Source organism: Nannospalax galili, unplaced genomic scaffold (assembly GCF_000622305.1).
Source record: "Nannospalax galili isolate Female #2095 unplaced genomic scaffold, S.galili_v1.0 scaffold1347, whole genome shotgun sequence".
In the NCBI taxonomy this organism is placed as follows: Eukaryota; Metazoa; Chordata; class Mammalia; order Rodentia; family Spalacidae; genus Nannospalax; species Nannospalax galili.
In genome coordinates, this window is record NW_008356829.1 from 184,457 (window position 1) to 205,682 (window position 21,226).

At 38.4% G+C, this 21,226-nt stretch overlaps 1 pseudogene; it reads left to right on the plus strand.

Moving 5' to 3' along the window:
- Positions 1 to 2,745, plus strand: part of LOC108490017 — a 40,847-nt pseudogene extending 38,102 nt beyond the window's left edge.
- Positions 2,746 to 21,226: the final 18,481 nt, after the last annotated feature.

Genomic DNA, 21,226 nt, shown 5'->3' on the forward strand with positions numbered 1-21,226 from the left:
AAGGTGAGGTATCCAAGGGTGGTGATTAGGGAGTAGTGAGCTCTAGGCATCAGTTTCATGATCTGCCAAGGGGAGCAAAATGTCAAAGGCATTCCTTGTGGCTCCAGCAGTTGGGCCGTTGCCTCAGGCCTGCTGTATGGCTGTCAATAAGACTTTCACCCTAGGCTCAAGCCTGTCTCCCACACCAGCTGGGGCTACAGGAAGACCCTGTTTAAAAAAAACATAAAAATTTTTTTCTTTTAGAAGTTCTAGTACCTTTTGTTATTTTCTATATAAATTTCTGACATCTGTTATGAATAATTTTATAAAATAAATTCTCTGAATTACTCAAAAGAATGAAGTAAAATATTGAGTAGGTAAATAACGAATAAAAAAAATACATATCTTGGGCCAACAAGATGGCTCAGCAGTCAAAGGCCCCAGCTGCCTTGCCTGAGCTCTAGCCCATGACCCGCATTGTGAAATGAGTCGATTCTATAAAGTTGTCCTTTGTCCTCCACATGGACTCTGTGGCATGCATGTACCCACACACATACATACACACAAAATAAGTAGGCAAAATATAATAAAATTTTAAACTTATGTAAAAAAGCCTGTATATCACAAAAAGAAAATGGAAGTCTTGTCTCCCTTTGTGTTTTGGCTACAGCTGGGACTGGACTGAATGTCGTCTCTTTGGTCACAGAGCTTCCTCCCTCTTCCATGGAATAATTCTATCAACATTCCCTGCTTTTTATTTTTAATCTGAGGTATTCCTACCCAACGTTAGGCCTGAATGTGAATACAGAGCAGCAGCTGGGCAAAGTGACACTAAGTGTGCCTTTCGTTTTTTAAGATGCGTCTGTGTTTGTTGACAAGTTTATACTCGGAGTGATTCTGATGGGTCTCATGTCTCTTTTTTTAGCAATTAGTGTACTGTATCCACTACCCCAACTCTTTAGGAACCAGGAGCTTCCTTACACTTTAAAAAGTCACTCAATCAGGACAAACTTCCCAATCCTGTGACGTTAGATAATAAACAACAACACAATAATAGAGACAATGAGCATGAGATTTTTTTTTAGTCTTTCCTACTACATCTTTGTAGAACATAGAAACTCATTGTTTACAAAGAATTCTTTGCTCAATTTAATGTTATTGAACTTCTGCCATACAGTAAGTGCTGTATGTTTCTCATCATTTTTTCCTTATGTCTAATTTAACATTTGTTCCAATGTAATTATTCTTACTGTAGGTCCCTTGGTATTCCTGACTTGAATAAGAAAAATGAAACCCACTCTGAGGTGGCAGAATTCGTGTTTCTGGGCCTGCCATCCTCCTGGTAGCTACAGCTGTTCCTCTTCTTAACATTTCTGATTATGTTGTTATTGTTCTGGGAAACCTCCTCTCTGTGATAATGGTGTGTGCTGATGTTCATCTTCTCCAGTCTCCCATGTAATACTTCCTAAGCTACCTCTCTTTCTCTGACCTTTGCCTCAGCTGTATTGCTGTACCCAAGATGCTATGAGATTTCCTACAGCAGGAAAAGATCATATCTTTCTCAGGATGCCTGGCTCAGACCTCTGTTGGGAGCCTGGGAGGCTGAGGTTCAACTGAGTCTCAGCTACCTCTCAAAACTGCTGGCAGGTCTGAGCTGGCAGCTTTCCATTTTGCCCGCAGCCTTGGCCTGGAAACTCTGGCAGGCAACCGGGCCCTGCGGCCTTGGCTCACAGCTGGGGCTTACAACTTTGGCCCAAAACCTTGGCTTAAAGCCGGGGCCAGGTAGCCTTGCTAGATAGCCTTGGCCCACGGCCTTGCTCTCTTTTCTACATATGGTTCTATTCTTCTATAATCAGAGATTCCTCCTTTAATGTGCATCAGAGCCCTTATGCTCTGACTGATGTATGGTTTGCAGTCTGTGTTCCTTTGTTTTCATTCTCTATAAAAATTCTTGCTTGAGCTTCAATAAACGAGACTTGATCAGACTCCTGTCTTGTCTCCATTTCTCTTGTCGTTTGCTCCATCCACGGCCCCGCCCCCCAATCCAGGTACCCAGGTGGAAGTTCTGCAGGTCGGAACCGAGTTGCATTGCGGAGCATCTACCCGCAGATCTCTTTCCTCCACTTTCTGGGAGCCAGTGAGATGTTGCTACTGACAATCATGGCCTATGATAGGTATGTTGCCATATGCAATCTGTTGCAATACTTGACAGTCATGAGGCACCGTCTCTATCTCCGGTTGGTGTTTGCTTGCTGGTGTGGTGGTTTCATCCACTCTATCACCCAGGTTGTACTGGTCATCCAGTTGCCTTTCTGTGGTCCCAATGAACTGGACAACTTCTATTGTGATGTTCCCCAGCTTGTCATCCACCTGGCCTGCATGGACACTTACGTGGTTGAGGTGCTGATGGTCTCCAATAGTGGATTGTTGTCTCTGCTCTGTTTGTTGGTCCTGCTTTTCTCCTCTGTTCTCATCCTGAGGACTCACCTCCACCAGGGCCAGAGCAAGGCACTGTCCATCTGTCCCTCTCATCTGACAGTGGTCAGCTTGATCTTTGTGCCCTGTGTGTGTTCATCTACTTGAGGCCATTCTGCAGCTCCTCTGTAGATAAGGTGTTTTGTTTTTTTCACAGTGTTCACACCTATGCTGAACCCCCTCATCTGCACAATCAGAAATGCAGATATGAGGAGAGCCCTGAAAAAGCTGAGAAGAAAGCAGGTGACACCCACGGCCTTGTCAGTGGGTGAGCAGGCAAAAGGCACTTAGAAAACAAAACCCTTCCTTCTCATGTTCTCACCAGAACCTGCACATGGGTGAAAGACACTGTAGAGAAGACTTTGGTATCAAAGAGCAGATAGCATAAAATTTATAAAGCATCAGTTTTGATAATGTGGTGACATAGGCAGCTTTCTTGGGTGCTAATATTAGTCTGGAACTTGGCTGCATTTACTGGTTGACAAATGGTAAGAATTTGTAGCATGACAGGGTCAGAGGATACCTTTAAAATAAGCTGCTCTGCTCATTTGCCCGCAGCAAATTTTCATACATTGAATTCCTTTGAATGTTTAACTCCATTCAAGTGAAAGACTTTTCACTTTCTTTTGTGTTGACCCCTCCTAATGGCTCCAGTGTGCTGAAGTCTTCTAATGATGCTTCACCACAGTCTCTTTTTGAAGCAGTGTAGTCTCCTCTTGTCCTACCCCCAGCAAAGACTGAAAACACATAGTGTTTGGTTGGGAATTGTGATCCATAAAGTGCCAAATTTTAGAAACACAAGTGAGTGGAGTGAATAATTTAAATATGGGAAGATGGGAATATGAAAGTTACTCGCATTTTGTTATAGAGGTATTCTGGAAGAGGCATCCCTTTTAGAATGAGGGCAAGTGGATGAGTTTCAACTAATCATAATGTGTGAGTGTTTAACTCTAAAGAAAAAATAGAAAAAGAAAAGAAGAAAAAATAGCTGTGTCTTAAAATTCTGTATCTTTGAGGTGCTCATTGATATAAATGTGCTTGGAGGAGTAGGCAATATTATTTAACTCCATTTCTTAGTAATAAATTCAAGGCTGTTAAGCAACTGGGTCAAAATCACTTACTAAAAACATAATAAACCAAGAAAATTACTAATTTCTCTTTGTAGAAAAAGGTATGTATCCAAATTATATGAACAGTTTGCTTAATTTGTATTGTACCTGTTTAGCTTCAAGTCTATGAGAGCCCTCTAATTTTTCATTCAACACTTATATTTGAGTTTATCTAGTTCTTTTAAAAGCTTTTTATTTTCATTGTTATTGTGCTATGTAAGTATGTATGCGTGTCTGTGTGTGTGTGTGTGTGTGTGTGTGTGTGTACAATATGAGAGCAAAGATGCACGTGCTTCACAGTGTGCATGTGCATGTCAGAGGATAACTCTCAGGAGTAGAGTCCCTACTTCCATTGTGGATTCTGAGAACTGAACTCAGGTGTTCTGGCCTTTCCTTATGGAGTCCTCTTACTGGTCCAATTTGTATAGTTCTGACCTGAAAGTCCTTTCAACCTTTTCTGGTTATGGAAGGTTATTTATAGTGTTCTCTAATAAGCTAATGATGAGCTTTTAGCAATGTTTTTATGAGTCTTTTGTTTTTGAATATTTTATGAAGAGTCTTTTATGATTACTTGGGTTTTTATGATTACATATCACAGGAAAATTTATCTGAAACTAAAATTTCTAGATTTACCAGCAATTAATACTTTGCAATGTTCTTGGCCATTTCATAAAAAAGTTTATGTTGGAAAGTGGATTTTTAATTTTTGTTCCTAGACTTTATGTTTTAAGAAGTTGTAGATATATGCATTCCTATGGAAAGATTTTTTCATAGAAAGGAGCAAGTTGGCCACTGAGAAGAGTTCTGAGTAGGATGGCTGAGGTGGGACAGCAGCATCTCTAGTGCAGATACCCTTGCCTCCCTGTGCTGTACCCTACTTAATGTTTCTGCAGAGGTTCTTAATTTACACTGAATATCCTGGAGTATAGGATAATATAATGATGAGACCCTGAATTACAAAAAGTTGCCTATCAGAGAGTAGTGTCATAGGACAGAAAGATTCAAATAGTGATATGTATCAGCTAGCCATATTGCAGAAACATGAAGCTCCAGTATTCTGCACCATGGTGGCTACAACCAGCCCTTTTGTGGTGTCCCTTTTTCTTTGCATAATCTGGTAGCTGGCATTGACATTGTTATATTTCTCAAAGCAAGAACTTTATGCATTCCCTTTTTGTTTTAATTCTCTAATACCTCCTAAACTATTTTCCTACACTAAAATTATTTTTATTAGTATGCCAATATTGTTTCAAGTTGTTAAAATTGTACATGATTATTGATATTATCTGTGAGTCCCATGCTGTAGTGTTCTCTGGACAGGTACCATGGCTCCATTTCCAGAACTGAGCTTCTTATTTGGGTCTGTTCTCCTGAGGTGAAGTCACCACTGTGTTGACCACTAGTTTGAATACCAGTAGCTAGGTGGTGGGGAGAACTGTATCTAATGTATGTGGCAGAGCCTGGTCGTACCACCTACATTGTTGACATTCATATATGAGTTGCCAAAGTGGTAAGGCTTGGATCTAGGAGAAATAGTAGCCTGGAAGCTGAGGACCAAAGTTCTGCAATGTCTACACTTGTAGATACCTCTTTTGTCCCTTAAAGACTATGGCACTTGGCACACAAAGGGTTAACAAACTTTATTAGATTCAGTATATATAAAGGAAAGTCTATACCTGCTCCCTCCCAATACTTGGAACATGCTGGAGAGACAGTGTGCAGCCATCATAGGCTAAGGCTAACAACTCCTGTTTTTTGCAAATATGCTTCAAAAGATGCTCCAAGGAAGACTGTCATGTACTTTTAGCTTTGAGCAACTCACTGCAACCCTGAGGAAGTCTAGCTGTTCCCAAACTAACTCGTTAATGAAATTCCTGCATGTTTTGCATTGCTTAAGCATTAATCATGTGAGGTTTGTATGAATTCTTCACAGTGAGCTATCCTAATAAAAGCCTTCCAGGGAACCATAACAGACACTCTTGAAGTGTCTGGACTCTCCTGGTCTCAGCTTCAGTTTCTCAGCACTGGTTGCTTCCTGGGTGCCACAACACTGTCATGTTCTCATGCAGAAATTCAAAACTTCTGAGAGATTTTAATAGGAAACTAGTCCTTGAGTAACTATAAAGGCATGAAAAGATATATTTGAATGTTGTTCATTTGAATTAGAGCTTTAAGAGATGCTCATTCTGTGTCAATTTCTACTCTTGTGCTGGGTCCTGTAACTGTTTGTGGGAGGACCTGAGTCAATTTTTCCAACTCTAAGATTCTTGAGTAACATAAAAGAGGTAAAGACACCCCTGATTCATGATGTAATGAGAAAAAATTGACTTTGTAATTCCATCATCCATAATGGTAACGAAGGTTATACAAACTTATAGACGAGTTGAAAAGGAAATACTACATTCATATTGTGTTAAAAATGAACAACCTCTTACAGCCATAGAAATGAAAAGAAATTTTGGGGAAAAGTCAATATAGCATTATAACAATTACTCCAAATAGAGAAAACATTTTCTGGGAACTGTTCCTCTAATATAAAACTCTTAGTGATATTTGCATATTTTTATAGTTTATAACTAATTCCTTGACCACTTATGACCAATCCATTAATTCTATGACTATTTCTTGTGTTGTTTTCATGTGCCTGAAATGTAGTAAACACCTTCCCATTTGTTCCTTTCATCAAGCATCAGTATATCTCTCAATATCCAACAGAAGTAGGTGAATATCCATGGTTGGGGGACATAAAGCATCATAACTCAGCTTTTCCCCCACCAGAGGCATATGGCCCAATTTCTTGGTACCCCTATGTGAGTACAATGTAGACAGTAATGCTGTGTACCATGTAGGGGTATTAGAAAACAAGTTATGTAAGTTATGGCTAGAACTCAATAGTCTCAAATGATTATGTTACTATTACTAATTGTTCAAGTAAATTGAAAGGGAAATAAAGCTGAGGGACACGCACGATGGTTTAATCCAAGAGACTCACAGGACAAAAAGGTGAATCTGACTCAAGACTGTTTCCTTGTGACAGCAAAATCCCCACTAACTTCCTGTCAGGGAGATGAGGCTTGCAAATGAAAAGCCAGTGGGGTGATGTGTGACTTCAGTGTTATGTAAAAACTTCAGAGTGCTTTTTAGAATGTTCTGTTTAGGGGCTGGAGAAATTGTTAGGTGGTTAAGAGTGCTTGCAGCACTTGCAGAGGACCCAGCTTGCTTTCTAGTACCTATATTCAAAGGTTCACAACCACCTGTAACTCAAGCTCCAGAGGATCCAACACCCTCTTCTGGAAACTATGGGAACTGCACTCACATACACAGTCACAGACATATACACAGACACAGACACACAGACAGACACACACACACACACAGACACATACATACACACAATTAAAAAATAAAATATTTTAAATGTTCTATTTAGGAACCTCTGTTTAAGGTTCTTATACAATCATTTTCAAACAGTAAAAAGTTATAATTGTTTAGATTTACAAAACTCAGCCATTTCTGTTACCTTACTATGATAGCTTTGCCATACCTACTGAAGCAACACTGATGCATTAATTAAACTCTACCCTTCATTCAGACTTCATTAAATTTTCCTTAATGGGAAGCCTTCTTCAAGTCCACCTCTGATGTATTTTTGTACTGTTTAATAAAGCATGAAATACTATCCTTCATCTTAAAGGACATTTGAGCTAATCCTATCTACTCTCCTGGGCCTTGGCCCTGTCCCACTGAGGATGCCTGAGAGTGCCTAACTGTCTGGGATGAGTTGTCTAAATCCTGCTTCACCCATTCTCCCACTTTGGGTCCATTTCTAGTCACTCCCACTGTTCCAGGGCTCAGGCCTTCTTTGCTGGTTAGTAGGGAGTGGCCAATTCTGTTTCCATCTGCTCTCCTTGGGCCTTGGACCTGTCCCATTGAAACTGAGTGAAAGTGCCTGACTAGTCAAGGCTCCTTTACCTTCCTGGAGAGCTTCTGACTAGCCTGCCTGGATCCATCCAGTTTCTTCAAGAAAAAAATCAGAAGAGAGAACCTGAGTTCCAAACCAACTAACTGCTATTCTTACAAAATCAGAAAGGAACCAAGATACATCACAGAATATAAACAGAATCAAACTTCAACTCAACAAATGTCAGCTTGAGTTTCATACCAGAAACACAGGTAACAAAAGAAATCCACATGTCTAAACCACAATGAAAAAAATACAAATATGAAAAACCAAAATACTATGTACCCAACAAACCTCACCAGTTCTATAATGAGAACTGTAGAGGTGTTCTACAATGAGAACTACCTAGAGGAACCCTAGGTCACAGAAATTAAAAGACTAATAATAAACATGATCAAAGTCTTCAACAAATTTAAAGAACACACAGACATCTCAAAGAACTAAAAAAGGATAGGGATAAACTTATAACTGAAGCTGAATTCAGACGTCTGAATTAAATGACATCTTATATCAAATCAAAGCTACTGAATATTCCAACCAAGCACCAAATAATACACATTCTACTCAGCAGCCCATGGAAGTTTCTCTAAAATTGATCACATACTGGGGCCCTATCAGACCACAGTGAGATACAGCTTACAATCAAATGCAAAAGAAGCTCTAGTAACTACATGAACTCATGGAGATTAAACAACACACTCCTAAATGATGAGTGGGTCAAAGAAGAAATCAAGAAAGAAATGAAAGTATGCTAGGAACTAAATGAAAATTAGTACAACACAACAAATCTCTCAGACCCATTGAAAGAAGTCCTAAGAGGGAAGTTTATAGCCCTTAGTGCCTATATTAAAACATCATAAAGACAGTCTGACACTTTGGAGGCAGAGGCAGGAAGATATTTATGAAATCAAAGCCTGCCTGGTCTATACAGCAAGTTCCAGGCCTGCTGGGTCTACTGGGAGACCCTATCTAAAAAACAAACCATATGTGTATGTGTGTGTGTGTGTGTATAATACATATATATATAACTATATACATATACACGTTATAAATATATATATGTCATATATATATATATATAAGTCATTTACTTGTGCTCTTTCCCACTCTGTAAAAGCAATAACAAATCAAATACAAACCCAGTAGATGAGAAGAAATAACAAAAATTAGAGCAGAAATAAATGAGATAGAAACAAAGAAAATAATATGAAGAAGAATCATTGAATCTAAGAGCTAGTTTTCTGAAAGATAAATAAGAGAGACCAATCCTTAGCCCAGTTAATCAAAAGAAAGAGAAAATCCCAATACACAAAATCAGAGGATAAAGGGAAAACACCACAACAGACACCAAAAAGATCCAGAACATTATAAAGTGATACTTTAAAAACCTATACTCTCTTAAATTTGAAAACCGAAAGAAATGAATGAATTTCTATATTCATCACAACCACCAAAGCTAAATCAAGAAGAGATCAACAACATAAATAGACCTACAACAAGTAATGAAATTGAAACAGTAATAGAATGCCTCCTGACTATTAAAAGTTCAGGCACAGATAAAGTCACAACTGAATTCTATCAAACAGTCAAAGAAAATTTAAAACCAATATTATTTAAATTGTTCAAAATGATAGACACACAGGAAAAATTACACAACCCCTTCTATGTTACAGTATTGCTGTAATGCCAAACCAGGAAAGGACATAACCAAAAAAGAAAATGAAAACTCTACACCCATATCCCTAGTGAACACAGATGCAGTAATTCTCAACAAAATACTAAAAAACTGCATAAGACGCACATCAAAATATCATCTGTCATGATCAAGTAGGCTTTATTCCAGAGCTGCAGCAATGGTTCAGTATATGTAAGTCAATAAATGTAATAAATCATATAAATGGACTTAAAGACAAAAATAACATAAATCATCTCGAAAGATACAGAAAGGGCCTTTGACAATAATCCAACACACATTTATGATAAAAGTCCTAGAGGGAATTGGACTGGATGGAGCATACCTCGATATAAATAAAGCTATACAAATAAACCCATAGTCAGCATCATTTTAAATAGAGAAAAACTTAAATCATTCCCATTAAAATCCTGAACCAGACAAGGCTGTCTGCTATTCCAACTCCTTTTGATATAGTGCTGAAATTTTAAACAGAGCAACAAGACAAGAGAAATTAAAGGGATTATAACTGGAAAATAAGAAGTCCAATTATCCTTGTTTGCAAATGATATATATATATAAGACATCCCCAAAATTCCACCAGAAAACGTCTAGAAATGATCAACACTTTCAGCAAAGTGGCAAGTTGCAAATCAATGTACAGAAATCAGTAGACTTTATCTATATAATAAAAAACAAAGAAAGAGTTCAGGGAGACACTTCCTTCACAATAACCTCAAAAAACATGAAAGAAACCTAACTAAAGACCTAAGTTTATACCATGAAAACTTCAAATCTTTGAAGACAGAGATTGAGGAAGACACAAGGAGATGGAAAGAATGCCCGTGTTCATGGATTGGTAGAATCAATACAGTGAAAATCATTATCCTATCAAAAGAAATTTACATATTCAGTGCAATGCCAATCAAAATCCCCATGATGTTCTTCATATAAATAGAAAAATCCATCCTAAAAGTCCTATGGAAACACAAAAGACCTGGATCACCAGAACAATCCCAAGCTCAAAGAGCAATGCCAGAGGATTATCATACTAGATGTCAATTTACATTACAGAGCCATAGTCATAAAAGCAGCATGGTATTGACACAAAAACAGTCTTGTAAATCAATGGAACAAAGTAGAAGTTCCAAACACAAGTGCATGCAGTTACATTGTATTTGACAAAGGTGCAAAGAACACACACTGGAGGAAAGACAGCATCCTCAACAAATGGTGTTACCAAAACTGGGTCTCCACATGTAGAATGAAGTTAGACCCATGTTTATCACCCTGCACAAAAGTCAACTTCAATTAAATCAAAGACCTCGATGTGAAGTCTGAAACACTGAAACTGTTAGAAGAGCATATAGGCAGTGTCTTACAAGATATAGTTGCAGGAAAGGACTTTCTAAGTGGGACATCGGTTGCTCAGGAATTAAGGTCAACCATTGACAAATGGGACCTCATAAAACTGTAAAGCTTCTGTGCAGCAAAGAGAAACAACAAACTGGGTGAAAAGGAAGCCTACAGAAGGGGAAAATATCTTCACCAGCTATTCATCTGACAGAACATTAATATCCAAAGTACACAAAGAACTAAAAAAAAAAGGATCAAGAAAACAAATGACTCAATTTAAGATGGGTAAGGATCTGAACTGAGAGTTCTCAGAAGAAATAACAGTGACTAAGAAACACTTTAAAAGTGTTCAACATCCTTAGTAATTAAGGGAATGTAAATCAAAACCACTTAAAATTTCATCTAACCCTGGCCAGAATGGCTAAGATTAAGAGAAAAAATGACACTAAATGCTGGCATGGATGCAGAGAAAGGGGAGCCCCTCATCCCCTGTTGGTGGAATGGCAAAGTGGTGCAACGAGTTGAAATCAGTACAGAGAACTCATAGTTATCTCAACATAAATTTACCATGTGATCATACGCAAAGAACTCAATCTACTGCAGAAATACTTGTGTAGCCATGTTTGTTGCTGTTCTTTTCATTTGCTAAAAAATGGAAACACCCTAAATATCCCTCAAGTGATGAATGGATAATGGAAATGTGGTACATTTACTCAACAGAGTTCTACTCAGAAGTAAAGAAAAGTGAAATGCTGAATTTGAAGATAAATGGATAGAAGTAGAAATTGTTAATAATAAGTGAAGTAACACAAACACTCTAGAGTGAATCCTACTTAGGTTGTTCTTTCTGTCCTTACAACTCTGCTACTGAAGCACATGGAAATTTGGCTTGATTTGAAAGTTCATACTGTGATTTAGTTATTAATTTTATATGAAAATTCAAAGGTGTAATCTTCAATATGTTTCAGGTTCCTTTGATCTAAGTATCTTGAAATATCTTCATATAACAGAAGGACTGAGACTGTGCTTCCACAATTTGATGTCCAATTTGTAAATGAAGACAAATACTTTAACAGTTTCATAAGAAAATAAATTACTTCATTGTTGGGTTAGTGGTTCAGCGTAGAAATATTAAACATATATTTTTCTATTCTTTGAAGAAACTGACTAAATTTACAAAATTGTGGAAATGACCTGACTACCTATTAATGAGGTACTTGCTAAGTAGCCATCACTAGTTTTTCAAGAAGTCAGTGCAGATTACACTGTGTAATCATAGTCTCCAGCTGCTGACCCAGTTACCTGCTGCAGTCCCTCAGGGCTCTGATGATACATGAAAACTTCTGAGAGAGGAGGGGAGAAAGAGAGAGAGAGAGAGAGAGAGAGAGAGAGAGAGAGAGAGAGATGCATTCAGGCATCTTAGCTTTGGAGAGGAAACATTGCACACTGATAGGAGAAGGACCATTAAATTCCTTACACTGATTTCAGACTCTTAGTGTGACTATCTTCATATACAGTACAACATTGCATGTGGAAAGATTATGGTTCCAAGATCTCAGAGTGATCAAACCTGTGAGAGTGAAGCTCACTGAAAAAGACAAGAGTAAGTGTTCTGTCTGGTGTTACAGCTTCACATTGGATAAAATAGGCAAAAGCAATTTTGGTTGATTGACATTACATTCAAGAATAAGGAATTTTGAAATTTTCTGCTTTTTTCTCAACATCTGATCTATTAATTCTAAGCAGTTTAAATTGCAGATTAAAGTGTGTGATTATTATCTTAATTGGAATTTAATCCTAATTTTATCAGCAAAAGCGAAACCTAGGAAATTCAATTTCCTCTCTGTGCTTCATTAATTTTGCAGTGGTTAAATACATAGAATAAAATCAAGTCATCTAAAAAGATCCTTTTTGACTTTGTAGTACTTTTAGGGACTTGCATTGACTATGGCCTATTTGAAGAGAAATTGATGAAATCCTTTAAAGAAAGAACTTGAAATGAATGGCTTTGAAATGGTTTATTTGGTTTATTTTTCTATGTTTACATCACAATACCAGGCATATAGAATGTGTGCAGCAAATATTAACTGAAAGAATAATAAATATTTACTGAATAAAATATAGATAGAAAATTTGACTTCTTAAACAGCTTCTACTTTGTGTTACTTTAACTCAGATAGTGTCACAATCTCTCTGTGAGAGATGCTGAAGTCAAAGACACTGCTTGCTGAGCCTCCCTGGGGTACAGCTTGTTGGCAGGACTGAGATACAGAATGATTCATTTCTGTCCTTGTGCGTGTATTGCAGAGTTTTCAGAAGTTGTGTTCTTTGCTAATTATTCTACTTGAAATAATTTAGGTGGGCTCACAGAGTTATACGAAGAAGCAACCTTGCTTCTTTCACAGCACAGACCCCATCATAACTAGTGTATGTCAGCATACAACATATTAGGTTTCCTTTTGGAACTTCTCAAACAAAATGTGTTTTTATTGCTTCTCTTCCCTCTTTTTGCCCCTCTTCCCACACCGTCCCACCCCCATGGCGGCTCAGCCAGTGCCAGCCAGCCGAGATGAACAGCATCTGAAAGGGGGAGTGAGGCTTGAAAGAAAAACAAGAGACAGAGAAAGATACTTGGGAGAACTGTCAGTAGAGACTGCAGCCCTAGTTTAGTTTAGCTCAGCCCTTTAATACAGTAGAACCTTAGCCACTGTTTGCTTAGCTCAATTAGCTTCAACAGCTGTTTTTTCCCACCTGTATCTGAGGGTCAAGGAATGGTCAAATACTTGTTGTGAATTCCACCATTTAACCATCTTCCCTAAATTATCAACACATTCCTCCTGACTTGGCAGAATAATTAGGTACTGGTGTGCAAAACACACAAACTCTTGAGTCAAGGTGAAAGTTCGTAAACAAGCAAGCCTGCCACAGCTCAATGTACATAATGGCTGTGCTTATACTAATAGCTCCAAACATGGCTCCCTTGCCTCTTTCATGGCACAGGTGCTGTGTTGCCCTCTTTTGCTTCCTCATTAACTCTCTCACCTCTCTTCGTCCCTTTAATATCATAGCCTTCTATATCTACACTAGCAGCCACTCACATACATGAACACAAACATTAGGTGCTAGGACTTGGATGTGAGAGAGTATGTAGATTTTATCTTTCTAAATCTGAGTCACTTGCTTTCCAGGTCCATCCATTTCCCTGCAAATCTCATAATTTCATTTTTTACAGCTGAATGACACAGTCTGAATTCTTTCAGAATACACTTTTGACGCATTTACCAAAAATTATGTGTTGGTAGCTTATGAGTTAATTTTGGCATCCTCTGTTCTGTTTCATCGGTCTTGCTTTGTGCTAGTAACATCTGCTTGTTCTATCTTTAAATTCCATGTTGCAGCTCTTAATGAAATAGAAAGATCTTGGGTTCTTTACTTGAATAATTTTATGAGCTCCTGGGACAAGGTGGATCCTAGATACATACATCTTAGATATCCCCTCTCAGTAAGAAGGGAGCAGCCTCCTAGCAGTTTTTTTTTATTTTTATTTTATGCCCTACCCCTCTCAGGAAGAAGGGAGCAGCCTCCTAGCAGTTTTTTTTTATTTTTATTTTATGCCCTTGTTTATACTCTTAATGAAAGATATGCACTATAGTCTCCTATGCTCTGGTAACAGGAAGAGATTTGAGGTTGGTATCAGAAATAGCTATTCTTTCTAAGATTTTGACCAGATGATTCCTGTCCAGGCTTTTCTCTCTCCTTCTGGTCAACATGTTCTCCAGAAGCTGAGTGATGGTGATTACATGGTTACTTAAAATATGCCCTGTGCATAAGTCCTGCTTGTATTGGAGCAGCCTGTTCAACTCTTCTAACACCTCATATGGTATGGCCAGTCCCATACACACCTTGCCCTTGAGAAAACCAAGGCTAAGAGAAGGTAGGTGACTCTCTTAAAGTTATATTTTTAACAAACAGAAAAGCGGGAGATGGGTTCCAGTTGTCCTCTTTTAGCAACTTCTCCCAGTCCTTTCCCATTTAGGGGCCTTGGTGCTGTAATCATGACCTTTCTTCCTGAATGAATTCCCAAGTCCTCAGCCACTTACCTCACAAGACCCTTTACAATCCTGGCCAGATCTCTTTTTAGTCCTGTGTCCTGACATGTCCCTACATGAATTTGGCACCTAATTATAGCAAATTTATAGACATCCTCCATGGAAAAATGCCAAGGCAGTTTAAAACTTTTGTAAATACTGGTCAGTAGCCCTGGTTTGCCTCTTACCCTGGCCCCAGGCACTCTTACGCTCTTCCTTGTGCCCCCTGTACATCATTTTGCACTTTCCTCAGTTACCTGAGTTAACTATAACTCAGTTTTCAAGATTCCCTCCTGTGCAGACCTTCTTTGGAAAGGCAACCCCAGGTCTCCTGGACTTCCTTAGCCTTCATCACTGGTAGCATATGTGTGGCTTCCTCCATTAGCTTGTCAGCCTATGACAAATAAAGCAGTGTTTGAGTTAACAAGCAGCATCACACCATTTGTTATTACATCCCCACTGTAAGCTTAATTGGAAAAATGTTAGGCAGAAACTGTTTATGTTGTGATATCTTGCCAGCGGCAAGTTTATGCATTATTTATTATGAAAAAAATTATAGTTAAAAATTTCCAGGAGCAGTAGAAATAATTTCTTTTTGTTATTGTAGAAGGTTTAAGAGTTTGAAATGAGAAAGGAAATATTTGGTGGACTTCATATCATCAGACGTATGAACCTTAAAGTTTCTCACCTAAGTTTAAATACTGATGTTTTCAATCACTAGTCCTGTGACCTCAGACAAGTTGTTTTCTTTCTCCTTTAGTTCCTCAGTCTCTGACACTGGGATTATAGTGACAGCCTCCACTATAGATTGTTATGGGAATTTAGTGAGTATATAAAACTTTTCAAATCATACTAGACACACAAAATTCTGTTTAATAGTTTCCTACCTCAATGGTTTTTAATACTTGCAGTTTTGCCATCTGATTCTGAGTGAGCACAACTTGGCTTTCCTGGTTTAATGCACAGACTGCTCACATAAATTAGTAACATGGAACATATCCCCATTTGAAAGAACATGCAGTATGAGGTGACAATTGATTTTGAAAATTCAAAATCAGTTTGTGAGATGTGTATCTCCACACCTACCTACTTTATACTTATCCAGTTTATCTCTTATTTATTTGGAGTGATGTATATTGTGTATATTCTAGAATCAGATTACTGTAATTCAAATATGAGCCTCTTCCCTGATGAGTACACTGTGCAATTTGCCAAATCTCTTCAATCTTTGGTGCTTCATAAAACACAGACACTAGACATTGTAATGCTCTGAGTATACACGAGGTAATGTGGGTAACATGAGGCAATGCTGGAGGCATACATGAGATAATGTTGTGCAAAAACATGAGGTAATGCTGTGGCCATACATGAGTAATGTGTGGGCATACATGAGTAATGCTGTGGGTATACAAAAGTAATTCTGTGGGCATACACAAGGTAATGCTGCAGGCATACACGAGTAATGTTGTGGGCATACATGAGTAATGCTGTGGGAATTTACCCTGTGGGACTGAAGTGATGACTTAGCAGCTTAGATCCCTTGCTGCTCTTGCAGAGGACCTGAGTTCAGTTCCCAGCACCCACATTAGGTGGCTTGCAGTTGACTCTAAATCCAGTTCCAGGGGGTTCTGAAGTCCACCCACACTATGCTCCCATGCACCTTTCCACACAGATACTCACATACATACATAATTAACAAATAATGTATTTAAAAATGTAATCCTGAAGACAGTAAAAGGCTCTCTGACTGTCTCGCTAGACAGCAGACAGAAGAAAATATAGTTTATTATCTCATGAATAAAGTTATATGATAATTCTAATGTTTTCTACTAGTTATACTTTTTAACTTTTATATAGTAGTCCAATAGATTATAAATTCAATGTAGAACATGTACACATTCAAATTATAGGGGCAAAGACTTCATAAATGCAAAAAATTACATTGATGATTTCATTTTCCTTCTGAATTAGTAATTTCATCATCCATCTATTATGGAGGAAAGAACTGGAAGTAGATTCAGAGAAGGGAAGTAGATCTACCCAGAGTTCTCCAGTTGAAGGTGCTGATTGGTACCACTCAGCTCCTGGGTGATGCTAGTAAGGACAGAGAAAAGTTATTGATTTGCAGTGTTTCAGAAAAATATCTTTTCATTTTGAGGAACTTCAGACATTTTTCTCCCTTTCGCTTCTTTCAATAATATTTCCTTGGATTTGCTCACCCAGCACTTTCCTGTGCATGCCTTCAGGATTCCTATGATTCAATTTATAAAGTGCTACCAGGCATTTAACTTTTGGGGATAGGGTCTCATGTAGCCCAGGCTGACATCAAACTCACTATGTAGCTAAGAATGGTCTTGAATGCCTGATGCTCCTGTCTTCATCAAAGTTGTTGAGGGACTGCTGGGATTATAGGCATATACCACTGCAACTGGCTTAATGCAGTACTCTGATTGAGCCCAAGGTTTCATGCATGCTAGGCAAGCACTCTGTTTAATAAGCTATATTCCCAGCCTGTATTGATAAGCTTTTCCAACCATCATCACTATCTAATTTTATAAAATTTCATTACTACAAAATGGAACCCTTAATAGTCATTCCCAATTTCCTCTTATTGTTAGTTCCTGGTTGCTCATCAAATTTTAAGTCTCTACATACATGCCTATCCTAGATATTTCATATGAATAGATTCATAAAAAGTACAGTCTTAAATTTTATAGTGTAGATTTATCTCCTATTATACAATCTGTACCTGAGAATGTTTTATGTGCACTTGATAATAATGCGCCCTGTGCTTGCTAGATCCAACCTTTGGACTTTGTGACACAATGTTGCCATTCAAAAGTTCTCCCTTCAGAACAATACAAGCAAGTTACAAATCAGAATCACAAAACTCTAATAATGTTTTAAGTAAGTTTAAAATTTTGTGTTGATCTATATCTATAGCTAGTTTAGAACTCCTGCAGCCTGTGGGCCACAGGTTGGGCACACCTGCTGATATAGAAAATTTTATGCTTAGGAAGACAGTTATCTGGGTTCTGAGGCAAAGGGATTGAGAACTACAGGGCTGTCAACAATTTTTGAATTATAAGGCTCTCAATAATTTTAAAAAATTTCTGCTCCTCAAGAGAGACAAAAACACTTTTCCAGACTCCTCATGTGTTCCCTACTGACATGTGAAGGAATTTTCATATGCAAATAAAGACTCAAATTATCTTGTTATTTATAAATTGTATCTAAGCAGGAAGCCATTATCTGTGCTGTTTTCAGATGACATCGAAAATATTTTAATTACTAATTACATTGGTAGTTTCAAAATAATTTATAGACTGGAAACTGAGTCTTCTTCTTTCTTTTAACTATTGTATTTTTTGTTCTTTGAGAATTCCATTCTGCTACCTCTATCAAAGCAAACTGGGAGACAGAAACTGGTTAATAGGACAGTTTAATTCAAGTCCAGGCTTGGGAAAATGGGGTAGAAACTACATGCTTCACAGAAAAGCATGCCTCATGTTTTGGTGGTGGGGGTACTCTCAGGGAATTTTTGGGGGCAATGGGCAGAAAATTCCAGTATTTTGTTCTTTGTTCTCCCATAGAAGCTCCTTGGAGTGTAGAGATCTGCTTTTTCTCTGGAGTTTTTGTCTGGTCCAGTGACATGCCATGTCCCTATTGACATCCTAATCAGTAGAGGAAAGATGTCTTCTGGAAGTTACAGCACCAAGTAGAAGCACTAGCACAAATGAACAGTGGCTATACATGAGTTAGTAGATAAGTCAAACAGAGCTTTGAGAACCAATGCTCAGCTAAAGAAAGCTATTGCTTCCTGATAAATCTCTTTTTTTTTTTTGTCTTTTTTGAGACAGGATCTTGTAGACCAGGCTTCCTTGGCTCCCGAATGCTGGGATTAAAGGCCTATATCACCACATCCAGCAATGTGTATCTCAGGCTGGCCTCGAACTCCAGATGCCCCTGCCTCTTCAGCATATCCTACCAGTGTGTGCCACCACCACTGGCCTGATAAATCTTTTCAATCATTTCCCTACCCCAATGCTGGTTTCCCTCTCCAATTCTCCCTGGAACACCACATCTCTTTTTCAGCTTCGTGCCTTTTACTGGAGTATGAGAAAACTATCAATGGTCACACTTCTGAAGAAAACAGACTCTTCCTCCCTCCACAGCCATCAATTGCTAATAGCTTCTCAGCTAGGGGCAGGGCCCCATGATACTCTCCCCCATACATGGTAGAAGACTGGCTTGGTCTTGTTCAGGTTTTATTCTGGCAGCCACAGTAGCTGTGAGTTCTTGAGAGCAACATCCCCACATGTCCAGAAGACACTGTTTTGCAGTCCCCCTCAACCACTTTCTTTTACAGTCTTTACAGCCTCTCTTCCACAATGATCCTTGGGGTTAGGAGTGTGAAATAGATGCCTTATTTTGGTTGTTCACTACACAGTCACTGCATTCTGACCAGTCATGAGTGTCTGTATTAACTGCTATCCACTACAAAAAAAAGTGTTTCTAGTGAGGGCTGAGAGCTGCATTAATCTATGGGTATAAAAATAACTATTTAGAAGGCAGTTTGGTACTTTGTCCGTTCAGCAAAATAATAGTAGTTGATTCTCCCTTAGGGCTGAGCACCTACCTAGTCATATATTCTTCTTCAGATTTACAGTACCAGGCATGAGTGCCCCCCTGAAGAGCAGGCATTTATCCAATCAGAAAGTAATTGGTTACCCCCAAAACATCCAGCCCATTGTTGTACCATTGTATGCATCCTGCCTTGCTAGTCACCATTGTAACTTTCAGATTTCACAGCTGGCTAAGACTGTTGATGAGCTTTCTCTCCCAGTAGCCTGCATAGCACCTTTTTCTATAAAAGCTAGCTATGAGTCAGTGAGGATACTTTCAGGGCAGTACCAGCATGATTTCTCCATGTACTATGACCAAAGTGTGTGGTATCTTCAGTAATAGGGCAATACTTTCAAATTCTGGCACCGATCAAGAGCAATGAGTTGTCTCTTCTTAATTAGAGAGGATTTTACTTTTATAAAGGATGCTGTACATATTATATTTAAAAGACTCACTTAGGAGCTAGCATACATTAAGCTATAGGTTCAATCCATAGCATTAGGAAAAAGAAAAAGATTAATGTGCTTTGTCCAAAATTTTAAACATCTGATTGCAGATTCTGACTTTTAAGAAAACTCTACAACTTTGAAATTAAAATTGCATATTTGAGAATAGTTTAAAATTTTTAATTCAAATGAATTTCTGACAAGGAGGAGGAAGAAAGGAGAAAAATATGAGTGAAAGAGTAAAACACAGGGAGGGAGAGAGAGGGAGATAAAATGTAGACAAAGGAGAAGGAGAGACAGGGAGAGAAGGGGGAGGATAAGTGGAGTAAAATTCATACACATCATAACCTTGTTAAAAATATGAACAATGTAGATGTTTTCATATAATTGTTCTTTTTAGCTGTGCCCAGGTTTATGGATCAGAAAGAACATTTATTTTATTTTATTTTTCAGAAAAATCAGAGCTCCTCTACCAGCTCTGCCCAAGGCTCCATGGAAGTGGCCAGCAATGTAACTGAGTTTATACTCCTGGAACTTTCCCAAGACCCAAGAATGCAGCTGGTGTTCTTCATGCTCTTCCTCCTCTTCTACGTCATGGTCTTGGTGGGCAATGGACTCATTTTGCTCACTGTCTTCTGTGTTCACCAGCTCCTCACACCTATGTATTTCTTCCTTAATAACCTGTTATTTGTGGACATTGTCTATTCCTCAGCCACAGCACCCAAGATGATTTATGAGAGGAAGTCCATCTCCTACTGGGGCTGTGCATTTCAGATGTTTGCTTTCCACTTCTTTGGTTGTGCTGAGATTTTTGTTTTGACTGTCAGGGCTTTTGATCACTGTGCAGCCATCTGCCACCCCCTTCATTATAATACCATCAAGAGTACCAGTGCTTGCACAGTGCTGGCCTCAGTGTCCTGGTTGGGAGCCCTGGCTCATTTCTTTGTTCAGACCCTCCTGACATTTCAGCTGCCCTTCTGTAATGCACAAGTTATAGACCACTACTTTTGTGATGTCCACCCAGTCCTGAAACTTGCCTGTGCTGACACAACCCTAGTGAATATGTTAGTGATTGCTAAGAGTGGTCTTATCTCCCTAGGGTGTTTCCTCATTCTCTTGGCCTCCTACACAGTCATTCTATTCAGTCTTTGGAAATAGTCTATAGAGAGCAGGCAGAAAGCTCTCTCTACTTGTGGGTCTCATCTAACTGTAGTGACTTTCTTTTCGTTCCTTGCATCTTTATTTATCTTCGTCCATTTACTACTTTCCCACTGGATAAGGCTGTATCTGTGTTTTATACCACAATTACACCGATGCTAAAACCAGTCATCTATACTCTGAGGAATGGGATGTGAAGAATGCCATGAAGCAACTGTGGAGTCACAAGGTCTCCTTGAGGGAAAAGCAAAATGGATAGTTTTTCAGAAAGGTAAAATCAGAAAATTAACTGAGGCTTTCAATATCAAGGAAATATATACATTTCAACAACTATATTTATATATTATTTTTTAAAT